The sequence below is a fragment of the Microtus oregoni genome, unplaced genomic scaffold, assembly GCF_018167655.1.
Source record: "Microtus oregoni isolate MIOR12 unplaced genomic scaffold, Mior012 000021F_ref0000039, whole genome shotgun sequence".
In the NCBI taxonomy this organism is placed as follows: domain Eukaryota; kingdom Metazoa; phylum Chordata; class Mammalia; order Rodentia; family Cricetidae; genus Microtus; species Microtus oregoni.
Window position 1 is genome coordinate 12498850 of NW_024543080.1, and position 15989 is coordinate 12514838.

General features: G+C 35.3%; 1 pseudogene; it reads left to right on the forward strand.

Annotated features, from left to right (window-relative positions):
* Positions 1–13892: 13892 nt before the first annotated feature.
* LOC121460680 lies at positions 13893–15191 on the forward strand (annotated as a pseudogene).
* Positions 15192–15989: the final 798 nt, after the last annotated feature.

Consider the following 15989-nt stretch of genomic DNA (forward strand, 5'->3'; position numbering starts at 1 on the left):
CAACTTTCCTGCTTTTTTCTTTTGTTAAATTATATACCAACCACTGGGTTGGCAAAAGTTTTTATTATATTTCTTCAAATTCTATGGTCTAAGAACAGACATAAGTGTTCTCTTCCTTTGAAATTAGTAAAATTCTTTCAAAATAATATTCAAAATGTGTCTATTCCTACACCTACCAACTTACTTAGCTAACACTTTTCAAAGTGTTCAATGAATAGTACTGTTTAAAGGGTTCCACAGCTGGCTCTGGTTAAATTCAAAGAGTCACAAAACATACCCCAAATCCTTGAATGTGGTAAAGGAACTTTGAAAGGATAGGAGGAAGATAATAGAGAGTTTTGAGGGGAGAGTAGGTAGAATTTTATATGCCTGTGTAAAATTGTCCAAGAAAAATTTTCAGAAAGAGAATCTCAAGCCAGGTACAGTAGCTCACAACTGTGAAACGGTAGAAATGTTAGTTCATGGCCATCTTAGTCATTTTCTGAATATGTTACAAAAGACCCTGCATCAAACATAAGCATTTTATTTTTTTTGAATTGTAGATATGCTATTTTATAATTGAAGCCTACTGAGGCAGCCATTTTTCTGGGGAGGTGGAGAGCAGAGGTATCTGTATTTGGAAGAAATAGCACTGTTGTTGTTATAAATATTGGTTGCCTAAACAACTAGAAAGAAGGCAAAACTAAACAGAAGAATAAAAACAAACAAGAAAAAAGCCTTTCTTCATGCAGAACAGTATATGAAATTTCATTTTTTATGTTCACTGTATGTTAGCATGATTAAAACTACAAAACAGGGACTAAAAAAATGGGTCTGCTGTTCAGAGACCTTGCAGAGAACCCCCATCAGTTTCCCAATTTCTACATCTTGTGGAGCTACCACATTCTCTGTGATCTCTGCATGCATCCATGCATGACTGGCATACATGCATGTAGACACATATACATAGATATAAGTAAAAACAGGAGCATTTATTTTATGATAATATACACAACATCATTGTATTGGGTGTCAAAAAGTAACATTGGTCAGTATTACTTGAGTGAGTACAAAATATTTACAGACAAGTTTGTTAATTGGTGTCAGCAAATAATATTACTACAATATTAACCATATTATTTATATATAATTTTATTTAATCATATAATTTTGTTATTGTATATCATAGTGAAGAAATTATTTTATCTAATAGTTAACAAGTATTCAAGACAGCTGTGCAGATTCCCAGTCTGGGGGTAAATCCAGTTTTCTTTGTGTGTGTGTGTGCACATATGTGTGTATATATATCCATTTCCCTACATGTGTATAAAGTCAGAGGACAGCTAGCTATAGTAGTTATAGAGGTGTTATTCTCTCTCTCTCTCTCTCTCTCTCTCTCTCTCTCTCTCTCTCTCTCTCTTCCTTAAGATGCACTAATTATATGCAATAAGCTAATATGCTAATGGGTTTGACTACTCTAAGACTGCCAAATTTTCTTTGCCACCTTTTGAGGTAGAGATAATGAAGCTCATTTCAGAGTAGAATAAACTGAAGCTCAAAAGGTTAATAGCTTTGCACAAAGTAACAAAACTAACAAAGAACAAAAATGCAACCTTTGTCTCTCTAATATATCAACCTTTCTGACTCCTAACTCACATATTGATGCATTTCTTGATTCTTTGATAGCGTTAAATAATAGCTAATCATTTTGCATGGCTTTTTATCTTAGGGTTTCCAGTTTTATTCTCCATAAAAGTATCTTTCCATGGACTTGATTTTCTGAAATAATTATCACTGCTGACTAGTTCGACAAAAGCACATGCCTTCCATTGTCAAAATTACACGCTTTAATCTTTTAAACTATTTTAGCATGGAAAATTTAAGTCATGTACAAAGTAAACAGGACTATAATCAAGCCTCAGAATCCACGGTTCCCCTCAAAAGATAAGCAATATTCATGGTTAATATCCTTTAGAGCTTATATTTTCGTTCGCTGTTTTCTCAGTCAATTTTACAGGAAAAATGAATACATTGAAATACAGATATACTCACAAATATAGATGTATTAGCAAAGCAATTTTGATGAACAAATACGAATGTGTACAATTCTCCACCTTTCCTATGAAGGTATGAACCAATTGGATCATTCTAGTCTCTCTCTGATCCTCTCGGGATCCCTGTTACTGTCAATTTCAGAAACAACTATAGTTCTGAGTTTTTTCACCACAAATCAAGTTCATCGACCCTTGAATTCCACATGCACGGATTTTTACAATATGTTCTTCAGTGTGTTTCACTTTCATACATCATGTGCCACCTTGTTTGGCATTATTCACCTTTTAAAAGTTCCAGTTTTTTAATTATAGACTACGAGAACCATAAGTGTTATTACAAAAGTACTACCCGATATATATGCCTTGGAAGTGTTTCTTCACAATCAATAGTTTCTTAGTTCATTCTTAAACTGAATTTAAAAGATCTGAATGTCTTAATTTGGTTAAATTATAATCTATATTACATTTCTAGGATTGTGCTTTTGGTTTAGTTGCATAAAATGTTTGACAAACTCCCAAACATATAATTTTCTTCTTGAAATTTGTAATTTCATATTTTATATTTATCTCAATTTTGTAGCAATTTGGAACATTATAAAAATATAATTTTAGCTGATTGAGATCCAATTTTTCATAATCCTGTAGTAAAATACTGTCTGTTTTGCTCTGTTGTTTGGAGATTTCTATAAGAAATAAGTTCATTCAAGTACACATTTTGGGGCCAGTTTCTAGCCTCTCTCTCTATCAATTGAACTAATCTCTCTTTCTTGACACTCTTTTACACTGCCTGACACTTTAAGTTCATAATTAGTGGAAAGGTCTTAACTTCATAAATTAAACCTTATAATTTTGTTTGATTTCAAGATTATTTTTCTTATTTTCCCATGAAATTTTGAATGAACTTAGCATCTAAAAATAGTGCATTTGCCTACTTATTCAAACTTTTGACTTACATTAGTAATATTTTAAAATGTTCAGTGTGTATGTTTTGAAAATATTTTGTAATATTTACTCTTATTATTTTTTCTATGTCATTATCATTTGTATTTATTTTAAATTATTTTATTTTTTCTCATATTTACCTGGCATGTTCCAACCTGAATATACAAAGTTATTATAGAAGTTAAATTTTGTAGGTTGCAGAAAAATAGTTCTGTATATGTTTTATAATCTGAATCCTTTTTAACTTTTACACTTGTGACATTGCACTAGCTAAAATCTCAGGTACATTAGTCAGAAGAAGTGAAAAAAGGGTGGTCTCATAACTCATTCTGAAGCTTAATGAATAATATTTGGGATTATGGATGATGCTAGCTCTGGGCATTAAAATGTACTATCAGTTAAGGAATTTTCTGGCCACTCCCAATTTACCAAGAATTATCATTTTTCATTAACCTGAAAGGATGTTGCATTTTATCATGGCCCTCTTTTCTTTTTTAATTGCAAAACTATTCCTCCAATGAAAAGCTAATGCAGATTGCTGCTAGAGTTATGTTTTAATTAATAGAGCAAGTTATATTCACTTAAATTTGATAATTTAAGTAACCTTATTGTATAGGGATGAATCCCATTTAACCATAATACATTTTCCTTTGTATGTTTTGTTGGATTTAGTTAAAAAAATTCTGTTACAGATTGTCCTACCTTTGTATGTAGGTGTTATTTATTCATAACTTCCTATACTTACAATATTGCTTTCTTATTAAATTATAGATTAACAGTTCTGAGGAATTTCATGGGCATATACTTTTTCCATACAACTTTAGTGTCTACCACCTTATGAATAAAATAAATAAATGGGATGTATTCTGAGATGAATATATATTTATGAATGCTATTTACACATCAGAAAAATAAAATCTGATGCATGTGCAGGCCTGCAGATTATCATTAAAAAAAGTAGAGTGCAAATACAACTACCACATGATCTCAGCCATATATGGGAACAGGACATTGGTTACTAGAGGCTGAGAAGGGTATCCAATATGGATAATTGAAAAAGTTGGCTCATGGATACTTAGTAACAGGTTGGATCAACAAAATTTCTCTATGCTAATGTGCATAATGGTGAATATGTCTTTGTGTGCATATGTGTGAAAGATCATGTGCACTCATTTTTAAATATGTTTTCATTGAAATTATATTTTTTTCATGCAACGTATTCATGTAGACAGAGACTGTGTAACATGAAGGGCCAGGCCTGCTTGTTTGTGTTTTCTGTCCTGCCCGGTCCCCCAGCCGTTTAGTCCCAAAGAAAAATCACACATAATTCTCTGTAAGTTATAAAGCTGATTGGCCCTTTAGCTCTAGCCTCTCACTGGCTAACTCTCACATCTTGAATATATATATATATATATATATATATATATATATATATATATATCTTCTAGCCTGGCTATGTTCTGATATGCCATTGGTTTAAAGCAGCTTCTTTATTCACCAATGATATTCACAGCATACAGAGGGCAATCCTACATCAGATTCATATTATGGTTGTCCCTCCTACAACTTCAAAAACCTCCCAAATTTCCACTCACCAGTCCTATAAATAAATAGACAAACAATTAAATAAACTATATTTTTCAAAAAATAGAAAAAAAGAATGTTTAAACATTTTTTCCACAATGGGATGGTTCATGTTTGAGGTGGTAGATATATATAACCCCAATTAATTGAGTATGTAAGTGTTGTGTGTGTATGTATATATGTATGTAAACATCATGTCACTCCTGTAATATATACAATTTTATATTTGTGTGCATATTTCAGCTACTTAAGAACTATGTCTACAATGAAGATTCTCCACTGGGAGACTCAGTGAATATGTGGGTTTGTTAATGTTTGTCTGGAGTTGAGAATTTGAATCAGTGTTCATTCAGAATTCTACAAAGGCTTTTTGCATGAGTGTGAAATTGATCTATTTCTAGATTCTTTGAAGTAATGAAGTAATAAGAATCAAATAGTAATAATGAAGAGCTTCATATATATTTATGTGTGAAGTTATTAAAACACTTCATACTAGTGTTTATCCATATTCTTATGCTATCCAAAGGAAACTTTATGTTTGTACAATTTAGAGAAGTCATGTCCAGAAACCATGAAGCCATTTGAGGAAATTCATTGTTATAATTTGATTTCTCCAGAACCATTCAGTTGCCAAAATCTATATTAGCTGAAGAAAGCAAGAGGAACAGAAGAAAGACATATATTTTAAAAGAAGAATTTATTAGATTAGCTTTCACAGTGAAAGGCTAAATGGTCCACACTGGTCATCTAGAGATGAGATCCACAGAGACCACAGGTGCTTGTGAGTTTTCAGTTGTTTCTAGGGACTAGTTGCCATCAAATAATGGACTAATGATGCTACCCAATTTGAGGCAACAACTCATAAACTCCCAGGAGAGACATTAGTGGAAGTCCAAAGTCAAAGGCTGAGGAAGCTCTTGTGCAATGATGATGGCTAAAACAATAAATGTTCTGCTGCTGGACTGTGCTACAACATGCTCACTTCTCTGGCGAGGTTCCAAAAGCTTCAAAAGGCTCTACAATATTCCAACCTACCAACACCAGGGGACCCAGTGTTTTTGTGCATGAAAATATTGGGCATATTTGATATTCAAATGACAGCAGAAACCTAGGAAATTATAATTTGAGTGTAATTGTGAGGAAGATTCCTGAGAATACTGCATTGAGTGTCCATCTCATTCTAGAACAAAATGAGTACTATTGAAAATTAAATGACAGACATTAAAAGGGTACCAGGGGAAAGGCATCTTCACACACTGTATATTTTAATGCAAAATAGTGTGACCACTATGGAAATCATAATGGAGTTTTTGATAACACTAAAATTCTGTATGCTGTTCTAAATCACTCTTTGGAATATATTCAAAGAAAAACAAGCATTCTACATAGGTACTTGCATATCTGCATTTATTGTAGTAGGATTCATAATGGCAAATTTATAAAGTCAGCCTATACGGATAAAGGAAATGCAGTATATATATATATATATATATATATATATACATATATATGTATATATACATATTTACATATATTCTCATATGAATGTACATACACAAGCATAAATCACAAATATCGAAAGGCCATGTCCTGGTTGAATTTTTTCTTCTGTGATTGAATAACATGACAACAAGAAACAGAGTAGCAACAGATTATATTTTAGCTTACAATTTCAGGTTATTATCTGTCAGTGCAGGAGAGCCACTCAAGGAGAATCTATGGATAAAAAGTCACAATCTCATTCAACAATCAAGAGTAGACAGAAATTACTGCTTGCAAACACACTTGCTTGCTTGTAGTCATTTCAGTTCATTCTTATATAGTTCATGTCCCAATGTCTAGTGGATGTTGCATCCTCAGTAGCCTGAGTCTATCACAATTCCTTATTAAAGAAAATCCCCTATCACATCCACAAGCCAACCAAACGTAGAAAAATTCTTCATAGAGTCTGTCCTCCCAGGTGATTCTAAGTCATGTAGAGTTGACAAGAAATGCCAACCAGCACAGAGAACTACTAGCGAAAAAAAGGGGAAAAACATATAAAAGAAAAATACAGAAAAAAACTAGTAGAATATTGGGGGAAATGTTCAAATAAATGATATTCTTGAGTTTAAACATTGTTGTGAAACATTTAGAAATATCTAGTGAATATAAGCCATTAAAATGTTCAGTAGAAAACTAAAATTTACTCAGTAAACTTGGCTATGATTCTGGTAACCTGTGAAGATTTTAAAGAAGGGTATTTGATCTTCTATTTCTAAATATTCACTTCCCAGCACTGTATCTTTCCAGAGAAATTTTCTAAGTAATTAAATTGAATTTTAGTAGTGACAGTCATGCTATTGATGTTATAATTTTTTCTTATCTTTTAAAGGAAGTTTGGGACTCTAAAGATGGGTGGATATTTAGGCACTTTCAAAATTGTCCTTGTAAATATTGCTCATTGATGATCACCAATCTTAAATAACTATATTGTTATTTCCATATTTTATTTCAGTTAGACATTACTTCATTTAGTGAAATTGATATAATGAAGCCTACTCACACAGTTTTATTTCTAGAAGTGTAATTGAATAACACCCTACTCAACACAATCTGTCAACATATTTATATTTTTGAAGAGAAAAGGGAGTATTTATAACTCTTCACTCATAAATTACTTGTGTATTATTTTATTTATTCACTTAATACAAAAATTTAAAAATGTATCATTTTTAATTTTTGTTCTGCTCAAAAAATTAATGTGAAAAACATTGGCATATATTATACACACTAATAGGCTTCAACATGGCATTCTATGCTTTGATCATATTCCCAATACTCAATTATTCCTTTGCTTTTCTTTCACTGTACATGATCCCTTTGTCTCAAATATCACTATACTCACCAAATTCTATTTTCCAGTCTCCTTGATAGTACTCAATGAGTTTTCCTAGAATTTTTTATAGAGTGTGATGAAAGTTTTTTTACAAGAGAATGTACACCTTAAGAATGTTTACAATACTGAGAAAAATTCTGGTTCTGCTCTCATTGTCTTAGGGAATGGTAAGGCCTCATGGGTCCCTGCAACTACTGTGATAAAGGCTTATTGGCCAAGTCTTTGAAGATTGTATTAAGGTAATGAAAACTACTGTGGTTTCAAATAAGCATTGTTTTTTTTCTGTTTTGTTTTGGTTTTGCACACAAGGTTAGTGGTCTAGGCTACCATTCAACTTGCTCTTACAAATTTCCTTTCTGGAACTGTGAGGATATTTACATATATTGTTTATAATTCATTTCTTCTCTTTAACTTGACTACTTATGAGTCCCTGGTGTTGCTTTAGAACATTGCCAATGAAACTTTTCTAACCACAGATGAAAGCAATGTAATCTATGACCATGGTGACTTAGAAGAATATTTGACACATATATTATTCCCCACAAGGGTCTGTAACCTCCTAAGTCATAGCTTCTTTTTATGTTTATCATAGCAGCCCTGAATGTTCCCCTGCAGAGCAAGAATCAAATCTAATCAGAGAGTGGTTGGTTCCACCCATAACAGACTTGCCTCTTTCACACCAGTGGATTCATCTTTCCTGGCAGGTTGGTGTTGTTGCCCACAGAGTTCCCAGCTCATTAAGACTGTGGAGGATTTTTCCCCCCTGTGAGCCTGCACAGCAACTTAGAACACATGAATGCTTGACAGAAGGAAGGAAGCTTCCATACTGACTCTATTCTGACTTCTCTGTGTCTTGGTACCAAGGCAGGTGATGTCTTTAGTAACACTGTCAGTTAGCTAAGGATGACCACCAACAGAAGTGCCAACTGTCTGTCTTATGTTGGGGACCTGAGGGACCTTTCTCATAATAGCTTATAGGAAGATAGTCCATCTTGTGAGGGTTTGTTTAGGCACTGGGAGAAAGTTTTCCATGCATTACAGCACAAAATATATAATGCATACATGACCATATTAAGTTGGAAAAAAACATGATTATATATTTACATATATTCTCTAATTTTATTCTCTTATGTTTTCATGCATTTAATCAAGAAGGCATTCTAAATATTCTGCTACTAAAACCGAGCCATTCAGTTCACAATATATGTTCTTTAACAGAATCATTACTAAATGGTTGATGCTTTTGCTCCTGATGAAATTCCTTCATGTTATTAAAATTTCTTACAGCTAATATAAATTGTAAGGTTAAAAAATACAATTATTGCTGATTCATTTTCTTCTAAAAGTTGCTAAATGGAGAACAAAATATTAGCAAGCACCAACCATAAAATAATGCTGACATAAGGAAGTAAATGTTCTTGTGGTAGATAACTGTATTAACAAATGTATGGGTTTGCATATCAGTAAAGATTGACTGAAAAAGCACTGAAATGAGAGGTTGTACTCAATACTCTTAGAGTATTCTCTAGTGTGCTTACACATATACTTCAGAGAGGTTTTTTTTCATCAAATCAGTGTCAAATATTAAAGGAGAATCAAGGAATTCAAAGAGAAGAAATAAAAGCAGTTTATCCCGGGCTTAAGGGTTTTGTTTCTTGGTGTACCATCTGCACTGTCACAGCTCCGGAGGAGGTTACACTGGCTGCTGAGAGCACTGCTGTTTTGTTGCTTGAAACACTGTTAGCAGGTGGTAAGGACGAGGAGAAGGCAGAAAATGAACACGTGCCACGTAAGAAAGGAAGACTTGTTCCAGCTAGTCCTAAGAAATAGTAAATGCAATTCCACAATATGTTGTGTCAGAAATTGATAGCCAACTCGTCAGCGTCCTGAGAAAGCTAAAGTACATTTATTAAAAAGCTATAAATATTGGTGTTTATCTTCTCTACAGCACTGAGCTGGGAAGGCCTAATAATGACGAATGTTATTATGAAGCACCCTTCACTCTCACAAGCTGTGCAATCTGGCAAGATACATTAGTGGCAAATTTATTTTTGTTATATTGAGACACTCTTAAATGACATCTTGTATTCCTGACTGAGATAGCTCACCTTTTTCATTTTTTTCTTTTATTACACATAAAATTGATTATTCTACTGTTCCATCACAATATTCCAACAATTAATCTAATGCTAGAGGACTTTTTTTTTTCTCCCTAGGAGTTCCTCCAACAGGACAGAATGGCTTCTACTCTAGGTAGACAGCAATGTATAGTACAAGTTAATTAGCCTACTGCTTCATGGAGGATGATCCTAAAATATCTTAAAGGGAAAGTCCTAGGAGGATATGAAATACTAAATTTGTTTGCACTATTTTGTCATGCTGATCAGTCTATAGTTCCATTCCTTTCATCTTTTAGAATAATTTTACAATAATATCTCCTACTTAGAATTGAAGTTTTAATTGTAATGTGAGGTTTTATATGATGTAAAATTTCAAATGATGCATAGCTACAAGATTTCTATTAGCAAAATTATGCATACTATAAGTGAATAAATATATAAAGGAAATTGTGGTATAAATGTAATAATTCTACTAGAAAGATCTTTAATAAGTGATAAGTATTCAAGGATTACTCACTAAAAAATTTGTTGTATTGCAGATTTTGAGAATACAACAGCAAAAATTAATAAGTTATTAAAAGTAAGATTAGTCAAGTTCTAAATAGTTTTCAAGGACAAGTGTTTGATTAGTACACTGAGTTTCCAGGACTTGGGATCTGAAATTAGGCCTTTGCTATGAGCAGTTATGTTCAGGATTTTCTAATAATTGTGTGGTCTTTTTTTTTATCTATCCTAGACATGAAAGATTTATTTGGACTACATTGTGTCCTTAAAAGGATTAATGTCTAGCGATAAACTTGAACCTACCACTTTTGTACAATATTCATAAATCTGCCTGACACTGCATCATAATACAATCAGAATTTTGTCGCTATCTCTGATTCTGAACATCACCACTGTCTAAGCAACTGAAAACCTATCCTCAACAACCCACTCCCCTTTCCGGCTTGCACTTCTCTTTGGATGTAAGTATCATTCATCATGTCAGCTAAGACTGAAACTGACAAATTAGGTTTGAAGTCTAGAACCTCCCAATCTTTTATTAATATGATTTCTGGAACACAGCCACACCCTTTCACTCACACGTGCTTTAGAGTTGTTTCCGTGCTATGATGGCAGACTTGATTATTTGCAGTGCAGAGCATAAGGGTAACAAATCCAGAGATGTTTGCTTTCTCTCCCTTTGTAGAAAAGTTCCGGAGTCTTGATTTACCACTTCTGTTTGAACAGTTGTCAACTGTAGACATAACCTTTTAGGAAAGAGGGTTATCATATTTAACACCAAAATAAACATTGTTCTATTTAACACCAACATAAACACTGTCATATTTAACATCGAGATAAACATTGTCATATTTAACACCAACGTATTCACTATTGGTCCTGCCCTGCCAGCCTGTAATCCTAGCGTAACTTTGGAATCAACCTGGTCCATAAAACAAATTTTATATATTTTCTGTGTGGTGCTCCTTCCTAACAGCTTTGGTCACAATGAAGATAAAGAAAATGAGACACAAATGGTCTCTTTTGTCTCCCTCTTTCTCCATGAAACACATGCAAACCTACTTAATTGGTCATGTTAGATTGAATATAGGCTTGTGTGTATCACCAGCCTCTGTACTGAGGTTTCTGGTTTTCCTCCAAACTGGAGAATCTGTGATTTGTAGCGGAGACAATAGCGTGAGAGCACAGTTGTTAGTTACACTTCTGTGGCTCAATTTTCAGCCCAGGTCCATGGGCTCTGACTATGAACATATTATCACAATGCATTCTGACATTTTAAATTATTGCAATAATTTAAAAATAGTAAAATTACCAAATTTATTAAAAATAATCAAATTAGAATTTATATGTATGTCCAGTAATACTGATAACAAAATTCTTTATTATTGTATTTTACACATTTTAAAATATATTTCCTTATATTTTGAGTACATACTCAGACTTCATAAGGTTTTATGATATACAATATTTCAAAGGCTGCAATTCATCAGCATGTGCTTGCCATTATTAATAACATTATTGATATTAAGAACCCCCTCAGGGCCTGGTATATGATACACTTCTGTAAAGATGACTCAGATAAATGGACTATTCTTCCCATCTTGAAACCACACCCTCCTTACTCTTGGCAGTGCTGAAATAATGCATTTAATAATATTTTTGAAAGGGGTATCACATTATGTCTTGGTTTTTACCAAATAAATCATGCCAAATATGTTGGTCTAACAGCAAAAGTGAGCTACTTAGATAAGGGTCTCTGAGGCTTCATGTATAGGTGTAAAGAATTTGTAAATATAATCAGAGAAACAGTTTAACAAGAAAAATCAATTCACTTTGCAAATAGCAATAATCACTTTTTCAGGATAATATTAACTTTTTAAGTGTAAAGTTCAAAAAAATAAATATATTTTGAAAAATGGAAAGAAAAATGAAGAACAAAAGTAATCAAAGGGAAAAAATCTAAAAATGTTCAAGTACTCCAAACATGTATCATATTACTGTTATAAAGAAGAATAAAGGAACAGTGATAGGATAGAGACCACTACTTATATCACATTTATCTTGTAGATACCTCCTCTCTACATAACGTGTATGGAAAATGTATGGAGTTCATGTAATATTATTGATATAAGAACATATTTATTTATTTTGATACATGAAGCACATAGCTAACTAATATAATAATTTTCCTAAGAATTAGTGTTTATTTTTTCTAGACCCTGTACTATAATCTTATTTTCCTCTATCTTGATGTTGATAGGTAGAGAAAAAATTAAGATATCAACTACTTTTGGAGTTGCACAAATCATACCATATTTTGTAGGCATTAACCTTGGTTAGATCTTATAGATATGGGTTAATGTGTTCTAGAACGAGTTGTTATGTAGACATAACCATGATTTATTTTTTCTGGATCTCTAGCTCTTCTAAATATTTATTTACCTTGCTTCTACTACCTGCATCGTTATTTTGTCATGTTATGCAGCATACCGCGATGCTACAAGAACACAAAGGGGTTATCCCAGTGCAATTTAGATATTTTAGCCATCATATTTATTAGTTAGATAGGCATCATTTTTTAAGTGCTCAGTCTCAAGTATTTTGGTATAGGAGGACACCAAGTATACAAAACTATTATACTGAAGTTGGACATGCAACCTAACAGGTGCAAGCACAAAAATCAGAGACCCACTTGTTCTCAGAGACAGGTTATAAAAGTGTTAAGCTATAGCTATATTATATATGCAGAGGACCTGATGCAGATCCATGAGCTCAGATGAACTTGTTCTCATGGTGTGTTCTATCCCTTTGGGTCTTTACAACCTTTTCACATCCCTTTCTTTGGGATTCCCTGATATCTGAGGAACAGGATTTAATAAAGACCCCCCCCCCTCCATTTAGACTTTTTCTGCATGGCTTTTGGTCTCTGAATCTCCTCTCTGGTGATGACTGGATAAGGCACTGATCTGTAAGTATAGCCAAATATTATATGTCATTTTATTGATCCTTTTCTTTTAAAAAAAGAATTATTTATATGTAATATATACAGTGTTCTGCCTGAACATCAAAAGCGGCCCCAGATCTTATTATAGATGGTTGTGAGCTACCATGTAGTTGCTGGGAATTGAACCCTTGGTTGTGAGCTTCCTAAGTTGGTCACTGAGGATTGAACTCAGAACCTCTAGAACAGATAGTACTCTTAACCTTTCATCCCTATCTCTAATCTGATACTTACTTTTCTTTAAGAGCAGTCATGTTTGATTTTAGCTTATGTATCCGAGCTATCTCATCTGTGGTTCTTGATTAACAAAACAGAAAACAAAGTTGGTTATGAGCTCCTTTACCTAGAGTGTGCTACATGTCAAATTAGACATAGGTTGGCTGCTCCCACAAGTTCTGTTCCACTATTGCCCTAGCATATTTTACAAGTAGAATAGATTGTAGGTCAAAGGTTAGTGTCTGGCCTGGTATTCATTTTTCTCTTCAGCAGTATACGAAGTATCTTTCCACAGCAAAGAGACTAGAACTTAGAGGTGAAGGCTCCATGTAGGTATCAGTTCAACTTCTCCAGGATCAACCTGTTGTGTAGGTGTTATTCTCAACACTTTTATCCCACCCTCACTTTGTGAAAAACAATCCTTTGTTTTAGCAACAGTCTGGATTATTCGTGGTTCCTGTGGCACTCCCTTGGCCAACAAATCAATTGAATGTGACCTAGTCCCACCACTGGAAGCCTAGTCTGGGGACAAGAGATGAGCAGTTAAGACTGTTTCTCCCGACAATCTTCGGTCTAGACCACAGAGGCAGCGGGGACCCCAGGAAGCCGAGGAGATGAAGATGCGAAGGGCGGCCCTGGTTGAGCAGCCTCAGCCTCAGGCGTCTCCGATTACAAGCAGGCGAGGGTTCCGGGACTCTGAGTCCTCAGAGGATGAATCTTCTTCCCAAATTGTTACAAACCAAACAACCTCAAAGAAAACTGTCAGAACACCAGAGACTTCAAGTCCTTTAAGTAACTTATGCAGACCCCCACTAAGAAGCCCAAGATCTGAGGATGGAAGTCCTGAAGAAGAGATGACGCAGTCAGTGAGGGAAAAGGAAGAGAGGCTGCACAGGAAAGACTGAGGAAGACAGACAGCAGGAGTCTCTGGAGCTATGGTCCTGTTTCTCGGCCTCCTGATTGTGGCTCTTGTGCTACATTCTGTCAACAGCTACTATTTCTCCCCGGCCCAGCAAGTGCCCCAGAACCCAGCTTTGGAGGCTTTCCTGGCTCAGTTTAGCCAGCTGAAGGATAAATTTCCAGGTCAGAGTTCCTTTCTGTGCCAGCGAGGACGGAAGTTTCTCCAGAAGCACCTCAATGCTTCAGACCCCACTGAGCCTGCCGCCATCATCTTTACAGCTGCTCGAGAGGGACGGGAGACTCTCAAGTGTCTGAGCCACCATATTACCAACGCCTACACATCTTCCAGAAAGTGTCCGCTGTCTCCATAGACGTAGCTGAAAGAGCCCTGCAGGACAGTGACACCAGCAAGCTGTGGGTTGACTTGGAGCTTAGTAATGGATTTGAGAATGGCCATAAGGCTGCTGTCGTCCACCGCTTCGAATCCCTTCCTGCAGGCTCCACCCTGATCTTCTATAAGTACTGTGACTGTGAGAAAGCGGCTTTTAAAGACATGGCCCTTGTCCTGACCGTCATGCTGGAGGAGGAGACATTAGCACCAAGCGTAGGCCCCAGGGAAACGGAAGAGAAAGTGAGGGATTTACTCTGGGGCTAAGTTCACCAACTCTGAAACTCCCAGCTCCTTCAGCCACATGGACTCAGACAAACTGAGTGGGCTGTGGAGTCGCATTTCCCACCTGGTGCTGCCCGTCCAGCCCATCAAGAACATAGAAGAGCAAGGCTGCCTTTTGTGAAGCCAGGCCCAGCCCAGCTCCGGTCCCCTGGGGGGAGGTGGTTAGTTAGCATGTGGCAGGAAACAGCTGAGAAAAGGAGCTTTTCTTTTTTTTTTCTTTTTACTTTTATGAAAACTTTCTAGTCTAAACTTTGATAAAGCCAACAATTGGCCTGATGGTTGGTTTTCTTTGCCTTTTTAAGCAAATCAGGCCTAAAATACAACATGAATCACAACACTGACGGATTGTTTAAGTCTCCGTGGGCAGAATCACTGCATAGGAAGATCTGATTTTCAGAGGAACCGCAGCATAACCGCTGCCTTGGGAGGACTCCAAAGGGCCTCGGACTAGTAATTCCAATGATTTCAGGGAACTCTTCTGCCACTTATTAAGTATTTTTAAGGTTTACTTTAGTTGTGGGGTTGTATCTTACACAGATTTGCACTTTGAATAGATGAAAATACGAAGCTAAAATTACCCTCCAAATCCTACCTAAAAACTTGGTGCATGTCTTCTTTTATTCCATCAAGACGGCTTTGTTAAAAGAAAGTGTTCCTGAATTGGAATCAATGTAGTAATTGGTAGGAGTCCCTGGAGGTGAGGAAATCCCAACTGGCTGTATCGTTTCTCTGTGCCCACCAGCAGCCCCTTGCTTCACATCGCTCTTGGCTCTGTATTTGGGGTTCTCTGTTAAGACTTCAGTGGAACTCAGTTTCACTGATAAGGAAGTTTGAAAACCACTGATGAAGTGAAAATCATATTCTAAAGATACAAACTTGGGTAGGAAGAGATGAAAGTGGTAGAGCTTAGGAGTCGGGAGATGAAGTGAGGTTGGTTGTAGAGGGTGGTAGAGACCTACAGAAGGCCTACTATACTGTAGGCTGTAGAGACATGGCCTCTGGCTGGTTCATTCTGTTCATTGCTACTGCTGCCGAGGGCTGGAATGTTGCAACTGTCTGTGATGAGCGTTGAGTGCATAACTTTACCAAATGGGATTTGCTGTGCTCTGGTGGGACTTCACATTCGTTTCTTGACAGC